The sequence below is a fragment of the Neodiprion lecontei genome, chromosome 6 (assembly GCF_021901455.1).
Source record: "Neodiprion lecontei isolate iyNeoLeco1 chromosome 6, iyNeoLeco1.1, whole genome shotgun sequence".
Lineage (NCBI taxonomy): Eukaryota > Metazoa > Arthropoda > Insecta > Hymenoptera > Diprionidae > Neodiprion > Neodiprion lecontei.
The window spans coordinates 24758509-24781064 of NC_060265.1; the positions used below are offsets into that span (position 1 = coordinate 24758509).

The 22556-nt window shown below is 42.9% G+C and overlaps 1 protein-coding gene and 1 long non-coding RNA gene across 2 annotated transcripts in view; one reads left to right on the forward strand and one right to left on the reverse strand.

The window, feature by feature from the left end:
• LOC107223053 (3-phosphoinositide-dependent protein kinase 1) overlaps positions 1-22556 on the reverse strand; it is a 329093-nt gene that overhangs the window by 64106 nt on the left and 242431 nt on the right. The window lies entirely within an intron of this gene.
• LOC124295216 overlaps positions 20112-22556 on the forward strand; it is a 62519-nt gene continuing 60074 nt past the window's right edge. Inside the window, exon 1 of the long non-coding RNA XR_006905128.1 lies at positions 20112-20308. This is a non-coding gene — a long non-coding RNA (uncharacterized LOC124295216). The remainder of the gene's footprint in view (positions 20309-22556) is intronic.

Here is a 22556-nt window from a genome sequence, read left to right on the forward strand (position 1 = left end):
AGGAAAACAAGTAAAATATTACGCCGTGGTTTTACCTTCTTGTATGTATACGTACATGCGGCTATAATGAAGCATATATATATATATGTATATACACCGAGCATTGCCGTTGCACAAATATTTTTAATTATCACCCGTAAGTTGCTCAAATTTTAACGGACTTGAAATAGACTAGCTAATTGCACGGAGCGCGAGAGGTGTTACACCATAAATAGTAATAGCTTGGTAAACACCCGCGTCTTTAAAGCCGGAGGGAGAGGACGAACGAACTCTCTTCTTCTACTCGATGAGTCCAAGAAAGCCAGTGTAACAGCGTCAAGTTTAAGATTTTTCTCTTAAGTATATATACACAATAATAATTATATTACACAGTTGTACGCGGTGTTACGGAGTTTGGCAGAGTGGTATAAAGCTGCACGCATGGGAAGGTAATCGCGCGCAACGCCGGTCCATCTGGTTCTCACCTCCTGGTTAATAAAAAAAATCATCTTCTACCCTGCTCCACTTGTCTTGATTTAGCCAGTGTGTAAATACGAACGAACGGTTAAATTTAGAAAGGTGTTAATTCATATTTCATTCGACTTCTGTTCCACGCTCTCTTCGCCTTCTCCTATAGCTGAGGTATAAACTTGATTTAGTCATTTATACACGTGCGCTCGATGTTATTTCGCTTCCTCTCCCTGCATACCACTCTATTTTGTCAACCATTGTATAGATTTTTTTCGAGATACTTGTCGGAAGATAGCTCACCGATTGACGTTCGTCAAACAGCACTCCATCATCCTTATACCGTGGGGCCGATATATAATTAACCTTTCGCTAAGACAAACTTTCTTTCTCGTCGTTGACTGACATTTCGTAAAGAAACGCGTCGAGTGCGGGATTTCTGGATACATGAGTATATGTGTATATATAATATAATACACGATTATACCCATGCACCTAAAAATCTGCGAGTCATCGATGTGCCTGCAACGACATTGTGTGCGGTGAATTTTTGGTGCAAGTTACACGTGGGTAATTCCAGTTAACGGGACGACTCACGATGAATCTTACTTCCTGCTCCTCGGTCATGTGAACGACTCAAACTAAAACACCTACACCTAAAAAATACCCAGCTACATTACAAGCGATCCGCGCGGTGATCTGATTCACAAATTAGGTATCGTTTCTGACGTGTTTTATCCGTTGTGCAGCAGCTGATGTTTTGAATTAGAGACTTTCCGGAAAGATTGAAGCTTTTGCTCTTACTTCAGCGTCACTGAAGATTTTCGTCTTAAACACCGTTAGATTACACCCGGTATGTACACACGTGATGCAAGCCAGCCATCGTGCGAGTTTACTCGACAGGGCAAGTTTCTATATACAGCTAAACACATATAGGCGCGATATGGCCAACTGCGTAAAAAAAGCAAAATGAACAATTTACCGGGGACTAATTGAGCGATATATTTTTGCGTGCATAGGCAGTGGATGCGGATTTCGCCGTTCTGTCGGCCTTGACTTTGCGTTTAGATATCGGTTTATTTGATCATGACCGTTGAATTGATAATGCGCAATGCCGTTACGAATTAGAATATTATAAATTTTCTCTACACGCAGCAGCACACGCTGTGTTCATCGAATTATCGAGGAGCGGACAAAGTGCACAAGTGTTTTTGAGTACAGCGGCTGGCTGTACGAGCGAGTAAACTTCATCGTTTTTATTCGACGTCAAGACCAGAAAAATGTGTTTACCGTGGCCGCGCTTATGTTCACGAAATGTCATAAAAGTTTTCAGGTCGTCTTATTTTTAACGACTGAGAAACCCGTACATAGGCTTGTGACCGGCGTACGTATACTCCGCAGTCGGGTTGATCCGGGAGGAAAGGTTGACCACGTACCGAACGAGCAATCACGCGTGCGGCCGTCGCGAGGTGCGTGATTTTCCTCGTAAAACATTCTGACCTCAATTGAGCGGAGCCGATGACAATCGAAAATTACTTGGGTAAACAAACAGCGAGACACGTCAAGCTGCGATAACTTTATTTGCGTCGAATTCATGAACCTTGCACCGCGGTGTCCGAAGGTGTGACGACTTGATCGATCCATACGCATCGGTGTTATGGATATTTTGTGGTAATTTGAGAGACAGATGACGACTGTGTCGGTGTATCGTGTAACATGTGCAGACGTACCCAATATGAGGTCATTCTACGCGAAGACGAACGTCGACGAGAGAACGAACGGGATTTTTGTTTTCATTACCTTGTTGTTTAAACCCCGCCCAATAATTAACGTTCCATACATTACGAGAAACCCGTTGTGCAAGCATCGATGATTCAAACGAGTTTGATAGTTGAACGTTGAAGCGGAAAAGGAAGAAAAAGAAAAAAACAAAATACAATACGCGCGGAACATTTCCGTTAGTTCACAAGTTATTTATATAACAATTTCTTATTCCACAAATAGCCAGGCTTATGCAACGCGTACGTGTGTATGCACGTATGTAACGTATGTTATAAGTAGACGTGTGCACTTGTGTAACGCGTCGCGTTGTTTTCATCAAACAGCTTCGTGCACCGTGAGTTGGACCTGACGCATCCTGTGATTATGGAATTTGCTTGCTTGCGCCTGTGAAGATGTAATCGCAAAAACATGTGCTTCCCGGTGTGGATAATTTGTGTGCGTGCGCGGTGTTAAACTGTTGCAGCAGGTATAATAATCTTCGGTTTCCAGGAAAGTTCGTGCTATTTTTACATTTACCCGAGTATCTGCAGAAGTCTTTATTATATAGGTACATAATGCTTACACCGGACGTTGATATTTGCACCTGAAGTCTGCACACGACAAAATTGTACAAGCATACCTGGCGAAGTTTGCGTAAAGTCAACGCTTTCGACGAATCGAGACGATGTTAATAAAAAATATTTACTCACCTGATTGAAGGATGTTTTGAACGATGCAAAGTGTACGCGCCTGAACTACCTGCGAAAGGGAAATCGTCTGTCTCTGCCGTTACAATTAAGCAATATTTTGAAATATCGAGACTCGAGACGAGATTGTAACTTTTGCAATGAAAATATGAAAACCTAACGACTATTTTTCGAACCAAGCTTAGCGAGTCAACGTCAGCTATACTTCGTTTGTTTTATCGCCTTACACCTACGGTATATCCTGCATCTAATAGCTCGAAACATGTTTCGGACACTGCGATTTTTAACGCTTCATAATCCTTCAAAACGTAACACGGCATACTTGAAACAAGGCCTGCTCGGTAATTGAGGGGACAGAGCCCTGATCTCGGGGGTTCTGTGAAAAGCGAGAGCTTTCGAAACTCAACACGAAAGCATACAGAAGCACGTCGATTTCATTCAATTAGCGAGACCTGACCCAAGCTTTGGAGTTGAAGAAAAAAAAAAAAAAACGAATACTCGCGAAAATCTTTACTTTTGCATCGTGAACATGACCCAGCAGTATAATACAAGTGTAAAGTCCATACAAGAAAAGCAAGCGCTCTCGATGCTTTCAAGTATTGTACTTCTGTGTGGGCCAGCAGTCGTTCACGTGTACGTCTTATGCAAACACCTGAGTCACGAATTTTTGAACATCGCATTTCGAACCTTGTCATTTGATTTTACTCGACTTAATACTTCAACCTGCAGACCGGAAAATGAGAGGTTGGATTTTTAAATTTCATAAATCATATTCGAGATAACGACAACTATTAAAAACGACGTCAATTTAAACCTGACTCGCATCTAATATAATGGTTCTTCAGATGTCGCGAAATTACTGACTACTGCACGGTCGACGCAGTTTTTAATTGATGTCTAAACTTTTTACCCTCATGCGCGAACAATGTGGAACAAAGTTTCCTACCGGTTGATTTAAAACCGATACGCGTTTTCTGTGTATTCTCGTTTAGAATCCCGAATACGATATAATATGTATAGGAGAAGGACTGAAAAATTCCGCGGCAGTATAAAGCATGAACTTTTATCGATAGTGCACGTGGTGGCGTGTGCGATATTCTATTGTCGTCAATGTTCACTTTTTACTGCTACAGTTAGCGAATACGGAATTTATGGCGCACTTCGCCTACGCGTCGGTAATTTATGTGTTAGCACGTATACGTATTTACACATGTGCAGATACGCACGCGCACACATATTATATATATATATATATATAATCCTCCTTATATATATATAAGCCGCCTACACGAACGACCGAACGGGTTGAGATAGTACTCGGAACTTTTGCTAAGAGGTAAAAATGAAACAGAGAAAAGCGAGAGGAGGAGAATTCGCGTGGGAGTTTCTTGGGTTTCTCGAGTAATGGTTTGGGTAACCGCAACTTATAAAGTGCAGTCAATTCGATGACTGCAGTTTTACGATATGCAATCCGCGGTCAATATCGTTTTGTGATCAACGATAGGTACAATCTTGACGGCGAGCGTTGCGCCTCTGGCCGGATGCGTGAAACCGTTCGAGTATCTGTAACGCGATTGATTGTAGATATTACGTTAGGTAAACCTCACCTGAGAAATACGTGAACCTATGGAAGGCCTGCTGCGCGGAGGTTTCGCCTGCAACACTAGGCCGTGTGTTATCAAAGGACAATATTGAACATTCATTGACAAAAAAGGTATGATCCCACATCCGCATTTCCATGAATGAACGTATACGTAACGTACGTCGGCGTAGACTCGTTATCAGCAGCTGTTTACAACGCCTTGTGCGGTTATCTATCTGGGCATGAGGCCAGCTAGCGATGTACACAAACAAAGACTCGGCAGGCTTTGGCTCTGGCTCGAGGCCTGCAGCAGGCGCCCAGCTCCTCTTCTTCTTTTAACAACTATTTCAAGTTACGCAAACCGTGTTTTACGCTCGCAAACAGATACGGTGCTCGGGCGTTTTGTTTCATTTCATTTCACTGGTCTTTGTTTTTTCTATTTTTTTTTTTTTTATTGCTTTGTTTTTCTCCTACGAAAGAAAACCGCGGTTCGCACGCCCTTGCGTCATTCAATCGATTAAAGCACACGTGGTGGCCGCGGCTAGGCTTTATGCTGGACTTTGATCGAGCGTATAAGTCAATGTACTATGTGCCTCGTCGATCATCGCCGAGATCCGATTGTATTTCTTACGGCAGGATGTTCAGAAGTTTGTTTCCTCGTTGTTCCTTCGATACACAGCTGTGAAATCGAGGTGAAAAAAATAAAAATCAATCGCGCAACAAAAGAAACAAAATCCACGTGAAGTTTCTGGCTCAAGCCCTGACTACCATCTGGTACCATTTATTATTACGTCGCGGCGTCGCGTCGTATACACTCAATATAGGTATACATAAATTTTTATTCAACACGCGCTAAACTTATCAGCTTCTAAGCTTCTGGTGGTCAATATTGACCACCGTTCGCGCAGGAATGTGAATCATTTCCATGAACACTTGAAATTTTTTTACCAGGAAAAACCCGCCCACCTTTACCACTATCACCATCATCACCATTGCCACGTAACGCGTTTATGGCATATAAATGCACTTGTTCAGCTACATTCATACGGCTTTAACACGGTAGCTTAAATTAGAGGGTGAGCGCATACATTTACTCTCATACATACGAGCGTTTGAAACATTCTGACAACAAATTGAATACAACCGGCTTGTTTCTGTTGTGATTACAATCCGGTGCTGCAACGTTATGCTTTATACTTTTCTATGCATTTAGACTCCACATGGAAAATTTCTTACGGTATATCTACGTACTTGATCGTCTTTGAATGTTGCCTAGGACTTGGAATTTTAGTTTGGGGTAGAAGAAAATGTGCACACGATAGTTTCTAATATTGTTCACGATATCTAAACAGGAGTAGATGATGCAAAGATAGCGAGGATTGAAGGTAATAATTTCACAAAGTCCATGATAAATCCGATGAAGATCTACCTGGATCTCTGGTAGAGTTCTGTTATATTTATAACAAGCGGACACTTAGATCTCTAATAAAGCTTTATTGTACTTCATTTCGGTTGAAATGGACGTAGAACAGGTGTATTGCATATCGAACATGGATGTCCATGCTACATTCATTGGAGACAAATGTTCCGTGTGGGACAATATACCTATCCTACAGCACGATCCAAGATTAGGAATATTGTCTTCGGCTGATCATCTCCATCGCGAGAATTTCAGCAGCGATCCAGACTTATACCACAGCGGTTCAGAACCGGATTATTGTGTAACACGAACGATCAGACCATCGCTCACAACGCTATTAATGGCTTTATACTCCGTCGCGAAACAACAAGGTGAAAATATTCTCCACCCTTTTCGCGCGTGCTTTAGCATCCTGACGCGCAATGCAAACGCTTCTTTCCCACGTGCGGATGCAGACCGCCAAGGTCCACGTGCTCGCCCCTTATTGTACATCTGCCCTATCGAGCGTAATTATTTACCCTCTTTCACGTGGATCATTCCGCGGGCCACGCCATCTTTCCGCTTCGAATCGCTTCTTTAGTTAATTCTCCCCTTGGAGATGTTATACAAGTTAGCGAAGCAGCGTTGAGACGGGAGTGGAAAAACTTGCCGACATCGAGTCGTTCGAGAGATTTGAATTCGTGGAGAAAAAAAAATAAATAATAAAATAAAACGAACGAAAAAACAAAAAAAAAAAACACGTCAAATGAGACAATTTATGGAATGCTGATCCTGCCGATCCTTCGCAGGACTGATTCTCTCGGTACCCGTGGATTTATCGACGCTCTAGAGGAGGCAAAATGGACGTACCTACATAAGGAAGTTGGATGTCGAGGTCCCCGAGCTCTTCGCGATATCGACAGATTTATATGGTGAATACGGTAAGATGGTGAAAAGCTCCGAGTACCTCTACCAGGTCGTTTTCTCACTCTTGCCGGGTGGTAGTGCGGGGGAGTCGAGGAGGGAGGTGGTGAGGTGGTGAGGTGTTGTCCAGGTACTTACAGCCGCCTATCACTAGCTCGTAAGTAAAGGCGTTGCCCACGGGTACTCTCCGACGCTTTTTGCGTCAGACTCTCGACGGACAAAGAACACCTACCTTATTTCGGAGGGTGTATATTGTTACGATAAATAACACTGTATATATGTACCATGCATTATATCGTCGTGCTTCGAATGGCGCTGACAGTGAACCGATTTCACGCCAACGCGCGAGTAAGCATATCTACGCATAAACGTAAGGTACGCAGTAGGTACGTAACACGAGGAAGATCATGCAGGGTCGTCGCCGCGGCTTTCGGAATGACGTTAATTCGTGCGGGCGTAACCCTGGCGCGCATTTTCTATATACGTCGTATGACGTACAACGTGGCGAAGCGGTGGTACGTATCACAGATATCGAGGGATTTGTATCGAGACCGGGCAGGAAATTGCCAGCTCACGGACCACGGGTACGTCACGTGTGTGAACAGCAGCCAGCTACGCATCGTACGTGTAGGTGTGCGGCCGCGTACGCACGTAGATACGTGACAACGTATCGGCATGTGACAGTGCCATGTGCGTGGTACCCGCCTCGCGGATAACACCGGCCGCGTAAATAGAAACCCGTGACTCGGTGGTGCAGGGAGACGGAGATGGAGAGGAGATCGGGAGACGGGGGTTAAAGGCGAGAAGTGAAATACCGGTAGGAGTGAATCACGGTTCGGGTTCGAACGCGGCTTACGGGCGTGGGACGCGGGAACGTGTCGCGGGGCGGATCGACGAGTCTCGCCAATTGATAAGGAAACTCCCGTTTCTATTCCATGGAAACGATAAGCCACGTACACAGGCGGCTTTCTCTCTCGCATGCGATTGAGCTATACCCTATCGCCGGGTTGCACATGCAGCCGTTTTATAACCGCGTGCAGAGCCTGCAATGCGGTTCCGGAATCGCACGGGCCGCAGGTACGACGTTGTACCTTTAATACGTGGTACGTAGGCATGTACTTACTTTTCGCGCATGGTTTACCTGTGTATGTGTTACGGGAGCCAGGGAAGCATGCACATGCCGAGGGTCTTGTCTCGGTCGTCACGCCGATAATCGTTCTCATGCTGCATAAAGAGAGGTGTAAAAAACACCGGTGTTTGTTCCCTCCCGGTGTGCCTCTACCGTGTGCGAGTATGCGATGTACCTACGTACCAACGGCGGGCTACTGCTGCACACGTGTTCGTTATATGTCTCACGGTTTATTTTAACCGCCTCCTGATTTCTCGGAGACACCTCCGAGGTTATTTTATGTACATTATACCTACACAGAAACGCACCGAGAACGATCGGCTATAGATAAGTTAAGTGTATTTCCAAGAGAAGTAAGGGCGTCGGCCGAGCCGGGTTATACTCGGAACTCGCGGGGAAATTATTATCGGCCCGCGGAATAAAGCCCGGTTCGAATCACGTGCCTAGTAACTAATTTATACACGCGTACCTGCGCACTACGCGTCTTGGAATAAATCAACGAAATACTCGATGGGAATTACCATACGCGTTGTACGGATATAGAGGAAAAAATGTGTTTACTACCGAGCACAAAGCTCTCTTTGTGCACTTTCACCAAACTGCTGCAACAACTCGAACGTACGTGCGTACCCGATGCGAAATATTCTGCGAAATTTCTGCGTATTTGTGAAACTTTTCGCAGTCTTTTGTTTTGCAGTGATACTTGAGAAATTTTCTATATATATATTATTGCGGTACCGGCGCAGAGGCGAAGGAAGAGAGGCGAACGATAATTTCCCGTCGCCCTTAATTCCGGATTGTTGGGATATTAATTAAAAGTCATCGACCTTGTTTGCCAGCGTGCTTCGCACCTAAGCTGTGGCCGTGAGGGCTAACGAGGGCGAGGAAAAGCGCCTCGCAGAGCCGCGCCTATACATACCTACAAGTTTCGAGGGCTAATCTTAACCGCCGGTGCTCGACTGCTGTTTCGGTTTTCCAGGAGGGAGACTTTTGCACTCGGCGGAATGACAAGATCGGGTACAAGGTTCAAAAGTTGGCCGAGGCCGTTACGATATAACGACTCAAGTTGAGCATGTTTTCACCGGCTTAATTGCTCGAAACCGGCCCTTTCAGGACACCGCTAATTGCCTTCGGTCGTTCCTCGATTCGCCTTCAAATTTGCCAAGTCTTTGTTTAATTTCAACAACGTGATTCACCCCCGCAACCACTTCTATACTATCCAGCGTTCGTATTTATCTTATTTATACGTCGTACTTTACGCTGAGGGAAATTTTTGCTATGACTGGCAGAATAATGAATAATTTTTATTTAATATGGTTTCGTGAAATCTTGCACTTTTTACCCAGTCTCATTTCATCCCACTGAAATGTTTTCTTCTAACTGCGGAAAGTTTTCTCATTTGAACAACATGGGAGGGAATGTCATTTTTACTATTGTTACCACTCGACCGCATTCGATTATGCGGATTTGATCCTCCAAGCATTTTGTCGAGAACAGATGTGATTTTGAAAGTAATAGGTTTGTCGACGTATAATGAGCCTATTTTTCTTAGGAAGGAGTTGCTTAGTAGTAATTTGATAGTAATGACGATATTTTTATTATCTTCCTTTATTCTTTGTAACGACGAATAAAATCCGAGTATATACTTGCCGTCCTGATTATACCAACGCAAGTACAATGATTTGGTATATTCCTATCCCCCGAAGCGCACGAGCTATGTAATATCATCAAATTTCAATCAATCATGGACATTCCTCAAAAGGCAAACGAACTTTAGGCATACCGATCGAAAAGCATCGAATTAAAAATTGATATTATTTAAGATTGTTTTGAATGAAATCAAACTTGCTATTGAAACATTTGAAAGAAATTAAAGAGTCTCAGATCTTAGAGTATCGTTTAAAAGTTAAGTAAAGTAAACGTAACATTGCAGTATCAGTAACACTTAATCCGTGAACTGAGTTTTATTCGCAATGCAGACCGATACGCGTGTATGTAGTTACGCTTATGTATGTATACGCAATTTTATTACAACAAATATTATTTTTGACGCGGCGGCGACGCGGTCGCGTAAAAATACCGTCGCTAATTCAGTTACAGGGATAGTGCATGACCACGTGTCGTTAAATTCGTTATACCTATACATTATTCACCTGCATGCGAGAACGGAGGAAAAGCGGCAAGGTTTGCACGATCAAATGCATAATTAATTGATCCATAACACAACGGGGATTACACGTGTACATGACATTGCGATGAAAAAAATGCGATAAAAATAAATTGCCCTAGAGCGTATAACGTATGGTTGTATAGTACATACCTATAAGGTTGAAACAATCGTATAGAAAAATCTTCTAGGTGATAAAAAAAGAAAGAGATGTTTATACATGGGGCTTTCCACGACCATCAATTTTTTCAATTTCACCAAGGATTTTTTCTACGTCAGTACGTCCCCTGAAAAACTGCCATATAATTTTTTCACATTTATTGAATCACTCGTCTTATTCCTCATGATTTTTTAAACCCATCTCGAAAACATCCAAATTCATTTTTGTGAATCTAGAAAGAAAAATCTATGATTTCCTAAGTGAAACGTTTTCACGCAAGATTCAGAGTGGGACCTCGTTTTATTCTATTATTTTAATCGTTTTTTTCTATTTCCATGCCTTTTAAAAATCTATTATGATACGTAGCGCATCTTCGATTTGATTACGGATTTTTTTAAATTGTTTCTTCAGTTCTAAAACACACTCACGATCGATTTCAAATTTTTGTTTTCCAACACGTTTAGAGTTATTATTTTTCACAAAAAGTGTTCTAAAGAAAATGTTGAATAAAAATCGTCGGTGTGTTTTAGAACTGGAGAAACAATTTAAAAAATCAGCAATCAAATCGGAGACGCGGTATGTGTTATAATTTTATAGTAGATTTTTAACAGATATGAAAATAGATAAAACTATTGAAAAATGAAAGAAATTATCAAAAAAAAAATATTAGTATAAAAGAAACGAGTTCCCGCTCGGAATCTTGCGTGAAAATGTTTCATTTCGGAATCCAAATGTTTTTTTCCTTGCTTCATAAAAATTAATTTGAATGTTTCTGAGACGGGTTTAAAAAATCATATGGTAAAGACGAGTGATTCAAAAAATTTGAAAAAATTCCTAGAAGCTTGTCAAGGGTCGTACTAACGTAGAAAAAAATCATTGATGAAATTAGCGATATCCTGCATTGAATCCACGAATCACCCCCGATTTTACTGCAATTTTTTACGTTCCAAGCGAATCGTATACCTAATATTCAACACGATAAGCCCACGAACACGGGACTGTGCGAAAATGGGTTTTGCGGACTGCGATAATAATAGGTGTGCTTAACACATGTGGATAGAAAAGTGGTGATCATCGTATCAAATGCGTGTTCGCGGTTATACGAGTATTATACGTCGCACCGGATCCAGTCGCCGTCTGCACGTTATACCGTAAAGGCAAGTCTCGGAGAGAGAGAGAGAGAGAAAGAGTGCCTCGCGAGCAATTTGAGTCGCATGAGTCGAGAGTCAAGTCGAGTCGGCGCGACCCAATACAGTCGAGAGTCAAGTAGGTCAGTTCACCTGGTGTTTCAGACGTCGGCGGCGGCGGTGAGTTACATAACGCCTAGGGGGAGAGAAAGTCGTTGTCTCCGCGACGACGGAGAGGCTCGCCTTTACCTCCTCGCCTCTCCGTGTTTACAAACAAACCCCTTCTCCTCTCTCTCTCTCTTTCTCTCTCTTCCCCTCTCGCTTTTGACCTCTCCCCCCCGCTGCCGCTCGTGTCCGTTATGCCGATCTGGCATCCGTTCGCGATCGCGAGAAACAAATCCTCCCTTCCATTTGCGAACAAACCCCCCAAAAAAGAAAAGAAAAATAAAAAGAAATAAAATAAAGAAAAACAGCAACAACGCTTTGTTTCGCGCGTGTACAATGCATGTAGGCATGTATACGCGTATTAATTACTACATGTAATACACGATGCATGTATAAATACATGGTGTACAATTTATGGGAAGATTCTGATCAACCCCTTCATATCAGAGTGACTCGTGCAGTGTCTCGTACGGTTTACCTCAATCCCTCTGTCGCGTATGCCTTTATTGTCTGTGTTTAAATGTACATGTACTGGTATGTATAATACAGTTATCTCTTTTTCGCGGTGCTCAAGTCGGTCGGTGCAGCGGCGGAAATGCGGAGGTCGCCTAGCTAGAAAGAGTGCGACGGGCTCGGGCATTCGCACATAAACCGTTTTGCCGTCTCACAATCAGGTATTACAGCCGCGACGCGGCGTTCTGGATTCTCCGGAATCCGGCGCGGTTCAACTCTGTAACTGTATTTAATTGATGTTTACAATAATACTGTTATATTCGAAGAGTTTCGCGGAATTTACGTGTGGTATACCTGTATACATACACAGTCATCTGACCTTTATCTTGTATTCCCAGGATTTATCATTGTATTGTACATTTGTACATTATACTTATCCAGTGTGTCGCCTACTTCATCAATTTTTGTGTATGTACGTGTATATATATATATATGTATGTATTATCGCTGCTGACTAACGGAGACACAATTTTTTCGGTTTCTCGAATTCACCGTACGAGTCTTTATTATGCTTCGTACCCGTTACTTTCGATTCATTTTTATTCGTAAGACATACTTACGTTATATATTATCCACAATGTGTACATACATGTGGTACATGAAAATCTGCTGCGTAAGTAAGTAACGACAACAATTATTTTTCAACGCTGGAAAGCAACGGGCTCGGATTTGTCATTATTATAAATAAATATCTATTTGCAGTGGGAAAAACTTGTTTGAAATTTGCAGCTATCGAAAAGCGATCGCTGCGTCGCACATTTTTCATTCCTTCTACCTCTGGGCTTTCGTTTTGTTTCTATCTGTTTTCCTTTCATATTTTTATTTTTTTTTCCTTTCGTGTCGGACCGCATAGGTCGCGGCTAGAGAGAAGGGGGTTAACCGTTAACCTACATTTCGCGCGGTGTTATTTCGCGCATCTGTGTACTGTACAAGGACTTTTTGATACGCCGAATGTAAATAAGCATATGAATCCTATAAATAACCGGGCTCCCGTAATTTACTTGACTACATCACGCCGCATGCGACGGAATCGTGTCCCGTGAATATGTAATGGTATAAAAAATAAAATCGTGTATCATCGATAATACGCGACGAAAGCGAGAGCAAAGTGTAAAAATCACGCGTGAGACGATGTCGGGTTGAAACTTGTAAAATCGTTTTGGTCCACGTAAAATGGCACATCATCCGGACGTTGAAAGGCAAGGTCAAAACCTGCAGGTATATAAATCTGCAAGCCTCTCGCCGACATGTCCTTTGATTCCTCAAGGAGCGTCGAAATTCAAGGTGTTTGTTATACGATATTACTTGCAGCAAAATATACAGATATAGCGATGCCAAAATAGGATCACCTCGCTACTCATATGGTGTCTACGATAAAAGTAGGTGTACTTATACCCATACTTATGCGTATACCGACTGTACGAGGCCTTGACATGGACCAAAGCAACGCGTAGTTACTACGTGTAAATGTATGAGAGATCCGCGTTTACCTTCGTAGCCACGTGCGCAAGTACGTACGTAGTTTGTATAATCTATAAATGTAACGTAAGTACGTAGGAACGCACACATATAGGTACGCGTGTCTACCTATCCTCGAGCTTGATTGATATTTTCGTTTATTTTTTATTTTTTTTTTTTTTTTCTTGCTTCTCATTTGTTTGTCGGCTCCGATAATTTCTCCTCCAAAGCTATACCGACGCGATCTTGATGTCGACGTACAGCGTTTACATACACTCGGGAGAAATTTCATTCCAACTATTATTTTTATTATTGTAATCACCCAGTGTGCCCTCATTTTACACACTCTTGTAACGTATACACACACATGCGCGCACACGCAGAGGTATTTGTCTCCTTCCTTCTCTCTCTCTCTCTCTCTCGCGTTTGCGCGTGTTGTTTGTTCGTACACTCATTGCCTTGATATCCCTATGCAGCCACTTTGCGTACCTATTTGCGCTGAAGATGGTGTCATGTATGTACCATACAATACATAAGGTGCAAACTGTGAAGACGTAAGTAGGTAAGAGGTGGGGGTGTAAGTGCGTCGTCGCGTATTACGTGTAAAAGGGAATTTCGCGGCAGGTATACCAAAACATTGCCTGCTGCATCCTCTGTGCCGTCTATATCCACCTCGTATGCATGTGTAATACGCGTATAGAAGTGACGAGAAGTCGGTACATCTGTACGCGTGTGACTCGAGTGTACCATACGTGTGTGTACAGGCACAGTGGCCTAGACAACTAGGTCGCGGCGCAATACTCTCGTGTATATATACGTATACATATTGCAGACTGTACTATTACATAAGCTTGGGTGCCTACTTCGACGCCGTACGTGTAGCGAGAGATTCGAACCGAGAGGTGCGAGATGCAGGATTTTCCATGTTTGTGCGAAATACGTTTTTTTTTCCCAAAGGGTGGAAAGCGAAATTTGATTCACCCAACGGCGGAAATGTATTTTAACGTCATATTGCAATGGTCGGATTTTTCGTTTCATCCGAAACATCCAGGATCTTGGTTCGGTTCGTTTTTTGTTTTTTTCTAGATTTCTCTTACGTGAACTTTGGGTGAAAGTATACTACATATATAATGATATACCGCGTGTAGTTTGTATGTATCTACGGTTATAAAATTAGAGAGGACAACTATACGGTTGTTATCCAATTATTGTTTGCTACACCGAACATCTGCCGACTGTTGTTTATTTGCTAATCTCTTGTTCGATTTATTTGCGAAACTGGTTGTTACAGAGATTTGAAAATAAATGAATTCCAAATTGCTGTGCATAAATAGGTTGGAGTAACGTTATCGACGGAGGTTTCGTACTCTCGCTAGCTACCAACGCGTGCATACAAACTCGCGTTTGTATAGGTACAGGTAAAGTTTATACTAACAATAAGTCATGGTTATAGAACAAAGCAAAGAGGTGGTTGTTGCTCGGCGTAAATTGTCCCTGTGTCGAAAGTTGTTGGTGAGTTATTGCGTTGTATCTGGACGGGCTGCCAGTAACTGGCCTACTTCCATGGCTTACTTGCCGATTCGCAATCACGTAAGTCTATACATATATGTACGTACGTATGACCCTTACATTTACGTAGGTATCCACGTTTTACTTACCTGCACCGCGTGATACATACTTGCACCCACACGGTCGGTTTTACGATACATATATCCTGTATAACGTATATACCTACTTCGTGTTAGACATGCCCAACTACCGAGGTATAAGGTTGGCGGGTATACGCATTATCATTGTTATACCTTGACGGCTGTTCTTTTCTCCCTCGAATCCTTGAATTTTGCCAAATATCGCAGATTTCTACGATAGTTTTACTTTTTTCTTCCTTTTTCCTCAATTCCATTTTGTCATACGGTATGCGACATGTTTTTCGTCGATTTTTTTTCTCTCTATTCGCTAGTTCGCATCAATGCCAATGTTACCTCGTATGCGTTTGCAAAAAGTAAGAAACGAGAAGGAAGAATAAAGCGAAGAAAGAAAAAGCCAATCGATACATTGCAACGCGATTTGCGATTAGTCTGTTTATTATGTAAAAATCGGGACATCCGGGAGGGATGGAAAATTCCAGACGCGGTATTCGTTAACTTGCAGAAAATACTGATTGTAACTTCTGTACATACGGTGATTGACGTAGGCACTACGTAGGTATACGTATAATAACGCGACTCACGCTGTTAACGTTTCACGCATAGGGTCACATATATCATGTTATACTTGCGCGTATATTTTGCAAGTATGTACGTTCACGTGACGCGGTTTATTGCATAAAAGCAACGTGGAACACCGTGTGATAAAAATTAGCAAATCGTTACGATAGTGTATAACATCCCACGAATGAATCTGGGAGGGACGAGAATTCCACGCGTCGTCAAAGGTTTCCGACTGACATATTCGACCAAGCGTAGGTACATCATTTATTCCCGAAATTTACGATTCACGCTGCATATGTTTTCGTATAAAATTTTCAAACCGGTTTCCTTACTTGTACGCTTACAAAGTAGTCGTAACAATTTTTACTGCAATACTTAGGTACGCCATGCAAAAAGGTTAAATCAGTGTGCGCATCAAAAGTTTGGTAAACCGGATAAAGTAGTTAAAAGGCATCCGTATACGAGTATGCAGGATATAATTTTAAGAATCGTATAACCTGAAGGAATTTTCTCAAAGCATTTTCATTTGACGGTAGTTTATAATAGCCATGCCAGGGTGATTATTGAATACGAAGAATTTCTATAGTTCGGTGTAAGATTTATGCGGCGGGAAACGATTAGTGATTAATGAGTGTCAGGCGCCACGCGATTGCGTTTTGATTCAACGTCGCGCGCACGCGGCGGCGCCTATCTAGTTGAATATAGATCGTTTAATTTCATTCGTTATTGGTAGGGCGGATGGACGCCGGAGGAGGAGGAGAGGAGAGAATCGGAGAACTTTTCCACCAAGGTCGAAGCAATCATCTCTGATAATAAGACGGGAATGTCCGACGTTTCGTACATCGTCTGCACAGTATGTAGTACGTGTATACCTAACGAGGCTTATAGACCGACCGTAGTTGCCGCTAGTAGCAAGACAGCCGATACGAGTGGCAAGCAACAAACGGTTTCGCAAAGTTGCGCAATATTACGATGTCGTCCGCGAGAGAGTTCGGGTCGAGTCACGCTCTCCTCTCTCTCTCTCTCTCTCTCTCTCTCTCTCTCTCTCTCTCTCTCTCTCTCTCTCTCTCTCTCTCTCTCTCTCTCTCTCTCTCGACCCGAGCGACGCGACATTCGCGATCGATGTCTATTTGTACCATTGTAGTTTGATAAACCTGTGTTTAGGATACGCGCATTACTCGCAGCTCCTCGTTATACAATATTATAGTATACGTAGATACGTACTTGATTACCGAGCGACGTACGATGAGATTATTGTTCGTCATCTTATAGCCAGGGTCAGTATTCGACGGGATTTCACCTCGACGTCGGTCATACACGGTACGCGTTTAACGCGTATGCCTGCAATTTATTTGAACAATATATAATCACGCCATACGGCCACGGTCCAAACAATCTCGCTACTTTTGCCGCGAAATAATATTGTAAAATGTTACGCAAGTTTGGAGATTTTAGGGAAACACGGATCTAACGAGGTCGGCCACGTCGGAGGCCGCTCGATTTCGGACAAAAGAAACTGGTTTTGTTAAGCTCCTGCTGATATTCCGACACGGGCAACGTACGCTAAACCGCGAATTCTGCATGTATACGTGTACGTTTACCGCGTAGCTGTATCGTGCATACTCGCATAGAGCGGAATATATTTTCTTTCTGTATTTAAATGAATTTTTTTAATTTTATTTAATCTTAATCTTAGTTTTTTACATTTATTTAAGAGGAAATATCTTGTCGCTTGGCGATAATTTTCCAACAACGTGATTTTGTTATACACCCGTTGGCTACGTGTATTTTGACGAGACCTCGTGCATCATTCGTACATTAAGTCGTGCGAAACTCAGGACACGTGCGTATGCTGTAGTCAATTCTTTGTGTAGTTGTTAGATACCGTGTAGGCGAAATAATAGATATCTAAATTTTCATATCAGGTAGATTTGATAAAAGAATTTGTCACCGAATGCCTGCTAATTTTATTGAATAACAGAAACTGCTGATGATTCGTACAACAACCGTTTGTACATACATTGTATGCACGTACACACGTCGACGAGGTTTAGCTATGACCTAAAATACACCTTATAACTTCTCAAACTTTCTATCGCTGATTATTTCAATTACACGCAATATTCGAAAGTGGGTAGGGTATATCTTGAGCATGAGAATTTTATGCGGTTACAATGAAGATTCGCTACAGAGTTGAAAAGTATTTGACACTCTTCTAACGTTGCCTCGTTTCGCTTCTGCACTTGTGTATATTATAACAGTTCTGACGTTGTCTGCGATATGAAAATTACTCTTGCAAAAGAAGGTACAGAGACTTGAACTGTCGGAGTTTTTGGTGCCAACTAAGACTGGAGAGAAATTCATGAAAATTGGATCGACCGACACTGGAATCCACGTAACACCACGTGGTGTAAGACCTGCCATTAGGTCTCGTGTTCGCGTCAAATACGCGGTGCTTAACCCGCGGTAAATTAATGTCGCGAGATAAGCAGTTGAAACGTAAAAACAAAAAGGGAAAAACGTAAAGTTACGTAACTACCGCAGACTCGACCATAGGACAAAGAAACAGCAACGGCCAGTCGTTGAACGAGACGAAATGATCCGGCGTTTTACGTATAGACGACACCACCTGAACCTATAATTAACTGGATATAAGTGGTCCAGTCGTTTTCACACGGTACGGTGAACAAACTTTTCAGGGTCGTTTAAATTTCGTTGACAAAAAAAAACTAAGGATAAAAATAAAAAGTATAGAAATGGGCGAAGAGGCTGTATTCAAGATACATATATATACCAACTAGATGATGCATATAACGATTGCGACTTTTTAGCGTGAAACTTAAGTGGCGAAGAGCGAGTTGAAAAACGGCAAGTGGTTCCCACCGCGAATCGGTTAGATCGGAACGGAAACGAGGCCAATTTCGCACTATGACGAGGTGTCGGCGGGATGGGAAAGGCAAGGGGGAACGGGGAACGGGGAGGATCGGGTACCTACGCGCGTGCAGATCCGATCCTATAATCATAGCCGCAAGGAATGGGTATAGAGTCTAATCCAGTTTTCCCCGCAGTAGTTACACATCGGCCGTAGAAATCTAACGGTCCCTTTGTCACCTCACCTGTTTTGCATGGCTCGCCTAGATACGTATGTACAAGAGATTACAACGTGTGGTTCCTGGATAGAATGGATGAATTAATTTCATTTTATTGCCGCAATATATCGAGTTACTTGTATACCCCGTGCTGGCTAATAGACTTACATACATAGATTCTAACTCTCTTGCTCTATCTAAGCACGCGTACAGGGCTATTATTACAACGACGAGCTTTCGCGTTCCTGTAAGCAGGTAGACATCCTTGTTGCGAGCGCACGCGTTTCTCTCAGTTCAGGATTACGAATATCTCCGTTCGGGATATCGAATATCTCGTGCAGACCGATTAGTCGCCAGACTTCTGCTTGTAATTTCTACCCTTGGTGTGGGGATTGCTCATCATCGCGTATACCCAACGCGCGTACACGCGGAGCGTAATTCTATCGAGAAAATTTAAAGCCAAAGTTCCTGTTTCGAATGTCGCTCCGCCGTAGCTCGATTTCTTGCAACTTACCGGTAGAGACTTGGTCTCGATTTTTCTTCGGGAATCGAACTTCAAGGTTTGAGAATAGGCTTTTTTCTGAAATTTCGCGTTTGCGGTACGAATATATTGGAACAAGTTTCAAGTAGGCTCGAGACCGTGCGAAGTAACTAGGAGTTTCGAGGATGGTGGCGATGAGCGACGACACGACGACCTCTTTACATAACGTAATCGTCGTCTCGCCTCGTCGTGTACCTGGGAGCTCGTGACTCTTGGCCTAGAGTCCTAGACCGATGCCTTCGGCTGCTTATTACGTGCGCCACTTGTCACACGTCGCGATTTATCACCGCCATTTGTTTTCTGACACGTGTGTTAAGTATAAGTAAGTATCTATTCGTACCTTAGCGGGTGAACGTTTACGTGGTCTTTTCTCGAGGCGACGAGGCAAAGGTAAATAAAAAAAAAAAAAAGGATAATAAATAACGACGCGATATTGCGAATTTGAATAAACACGTTTCGCGTTATCTTCAATGATTCACGAGTACGTCGATTTCTTTTTTTTTCTGATTTTTTTTTAATTTTCTTTTTTTTCAAAGCAATCGTCGTAACTCAGGTTAGAGATTGTGGAATGAGGACGAGTGAACATGCAAGCACGTTACCATAAATTTGTCATGCCATTGGTATACCGTCAAAACAAGTATACAGGCGATAAACATATCTAAAAGAAAAATTCCCCCCAAAAACGACAATTGTGGCTAATTCCTTCGAATGTTTGCTTTGTTGCAGCGATCAGGCAAATCTACAGATGTCAGGACTTGAGACACGATTACTGGGAAAAAGGAAGTAATCCGGGAGTTTCATCGATGACCGATTGCAAGTTACTGCCACCGAGCAGCGCACCAGCGAGGTCTGCCTGCCAGCTTGGTTTCCTCCGGCTTCCAGATTAACATTCCAGCGACCAGAGCGGTTGCGGATTGTGCGGCCTGAAGGTACGTAAAGTCTCAGGAAGGAAAAAAACCTCCGCTAATTTCTCGCCCTCGGTGGAGGGTACAAAACCTGCTTTACGTTCAGAATGATTCGCGTGTTGTTCCTGGTATGGTTGGCTGGGCGTGAAACACGATTCGTGTGTCTATCTGTACAACTACTGGATTCTTTTATAGAGCTGACAAACGAGAACGGGCTAGAGTCGATTTTCTACGTCGGACCTTTTTTTCCAAACGCCGGTTCTTCGCAGCTTTTTTTTTTATCGTGGAATCATTCTGTTCAGATTACTCTAGTCCATGCAGTACGAGGTTTGCCAACACAGACGGTTGCCGCTCCTGGTAATTATTTATTTCGAAATTCATGATGATTTTGACGTGCAGGTCTTAGCACCGGAGAATGTACAATCCAATCGATAGTTTGCATCCATCTACTTTACATGTACCTATAGGTGTAAGCGAATCTCATCTGCAGTGAAAATCCGTATTCTTTGCGAAGTATGTAATAAATAAATCCATTGAACGGTATATTGAAAGGACCGGGATGAGTTGTGTATAACCGAGTATAATATAGTGGCGTCTGCAGCGATCTGGTTTGCATTTCTGAACGTTCCCCCTCTCTATACATGTATAAATGTATATAGGTATATATTATTTAACAATATATTTTTCGGGACAAGGAAAGGCGGTATAGTAGCCGGCTTGGGAAGTTTGAAATATGAGAAATGTATCGTTCCGCGGGTTCTTCTCGTCTGACTCGAGCTGGAGGCAAAGAAACCGAGGAAACTAAAATGCAGAAGTGTGTGCAAGTACGAAGTTGAAGCTTAAGTCAAAGTTGGAGTTGAAGTTTGCCCGACCTTTGTCACCTGCAACGGGCATAACCCTGCGGTTGAGCTATTGCTCGGGCAAAATGCAGCATACACTGCAATTTCACTACTTCTACCTTTTTCGTCTCCTTTTTTCCTGTTTCGCGAGCCTGTTCTTACGCGTATATACGTACATACGTGTATATATTCTCGTGATTCTCCGTACATAAAAGTATATGTATACATATACATGTGTGCATATATACATAACAGCACCGCGTCACATCGACTAACTTTATGCTTCTGCAACGCAAATTTTTGCGAACATTTCAACCGGCGTTGCCACCGAGGCGGGGGCGGCACGGCTACCTCGATATTGGCTATTTGAATTTTAGCCAGAGTTCTGGCGCCGTTTTGCAGGCTACAGACGTTCCTGTGATACATGCTCACTAGTACCGAATACTTATAACGCATAATACAGTTCGACGCAAACGTGCCTCTACCTTTCCTTAGCCCAGCCTAAACAACGTACCTCGCGTTATATCTTCCTGCGTAACTCATGCACTTTTCACGGTAATAAACGTCGAATATACATTCAATTTCTTTTTCTCCGCTTCCGCATATCGCATGCATTATACGGACGAGATTCTGTTGATAAAGGCTCGCTAGTTTGTATTTGAATGAAAAAAGTGCTGAATTTAACCACAAGCGGAAAAAAAATCTTGGTTTTTTGTACGCTAGGATTTATCCCCTTCTCAAAAAGCTAACGGAATTGTCTTTGCCGCGATGCATGATCGGGTCATAAGGATAACGCTTTTGGTAACAGGGTCCAGAAACTTGTGGGCCAATAATTTTGTCAACGGACGTAGAGTTCAGATTTGACGATACATATTTCGTTGGCGAAATTTCTATAAGCAGAAATCAGTCGTCGAACCTGCATTCAGCCCTGAGTATCAGACCAAGGAAGGCTCGAGGATAAAGAAAGAAGGGGGTAGGGTGAGGGATGAAGAAGAATAAGTGCTTCCGAGGAATAAATCACGCGGGGTACAAGAAGGGCGGAATAACAGGATTGATCTGGTTAATAAACGGATGAAAAGGGACGGCTTTGAGAATTCGTAGAGTCGGTTGTGCCGCGGCGTCGGGAGTCGCGCACCGTAACCCCGTTATACCTCTTCGGAATTGGGATAAAAACGGGCGGGGGACGAAGACGTTCGATTCCGCATCCTTGGATCCGAATCCTCGCCGAGTGGCAGGTGAGGCAAGGACAAGGGCGGGAGGGGCGTGCTTAACCAGCTTGACGTGAAACCACCCGCGTAATTGCAGGCGCGCGGCGCAAAGCTTCGTAATACAGGGTCGTTATCGAGCCGGCGCATCGCGAGACTTGAACCTAGCGGCAAATCGGATTAATGTCTCTTAGAGGAGGCGACGAGCAAATGGCGGCAAATGGCCAA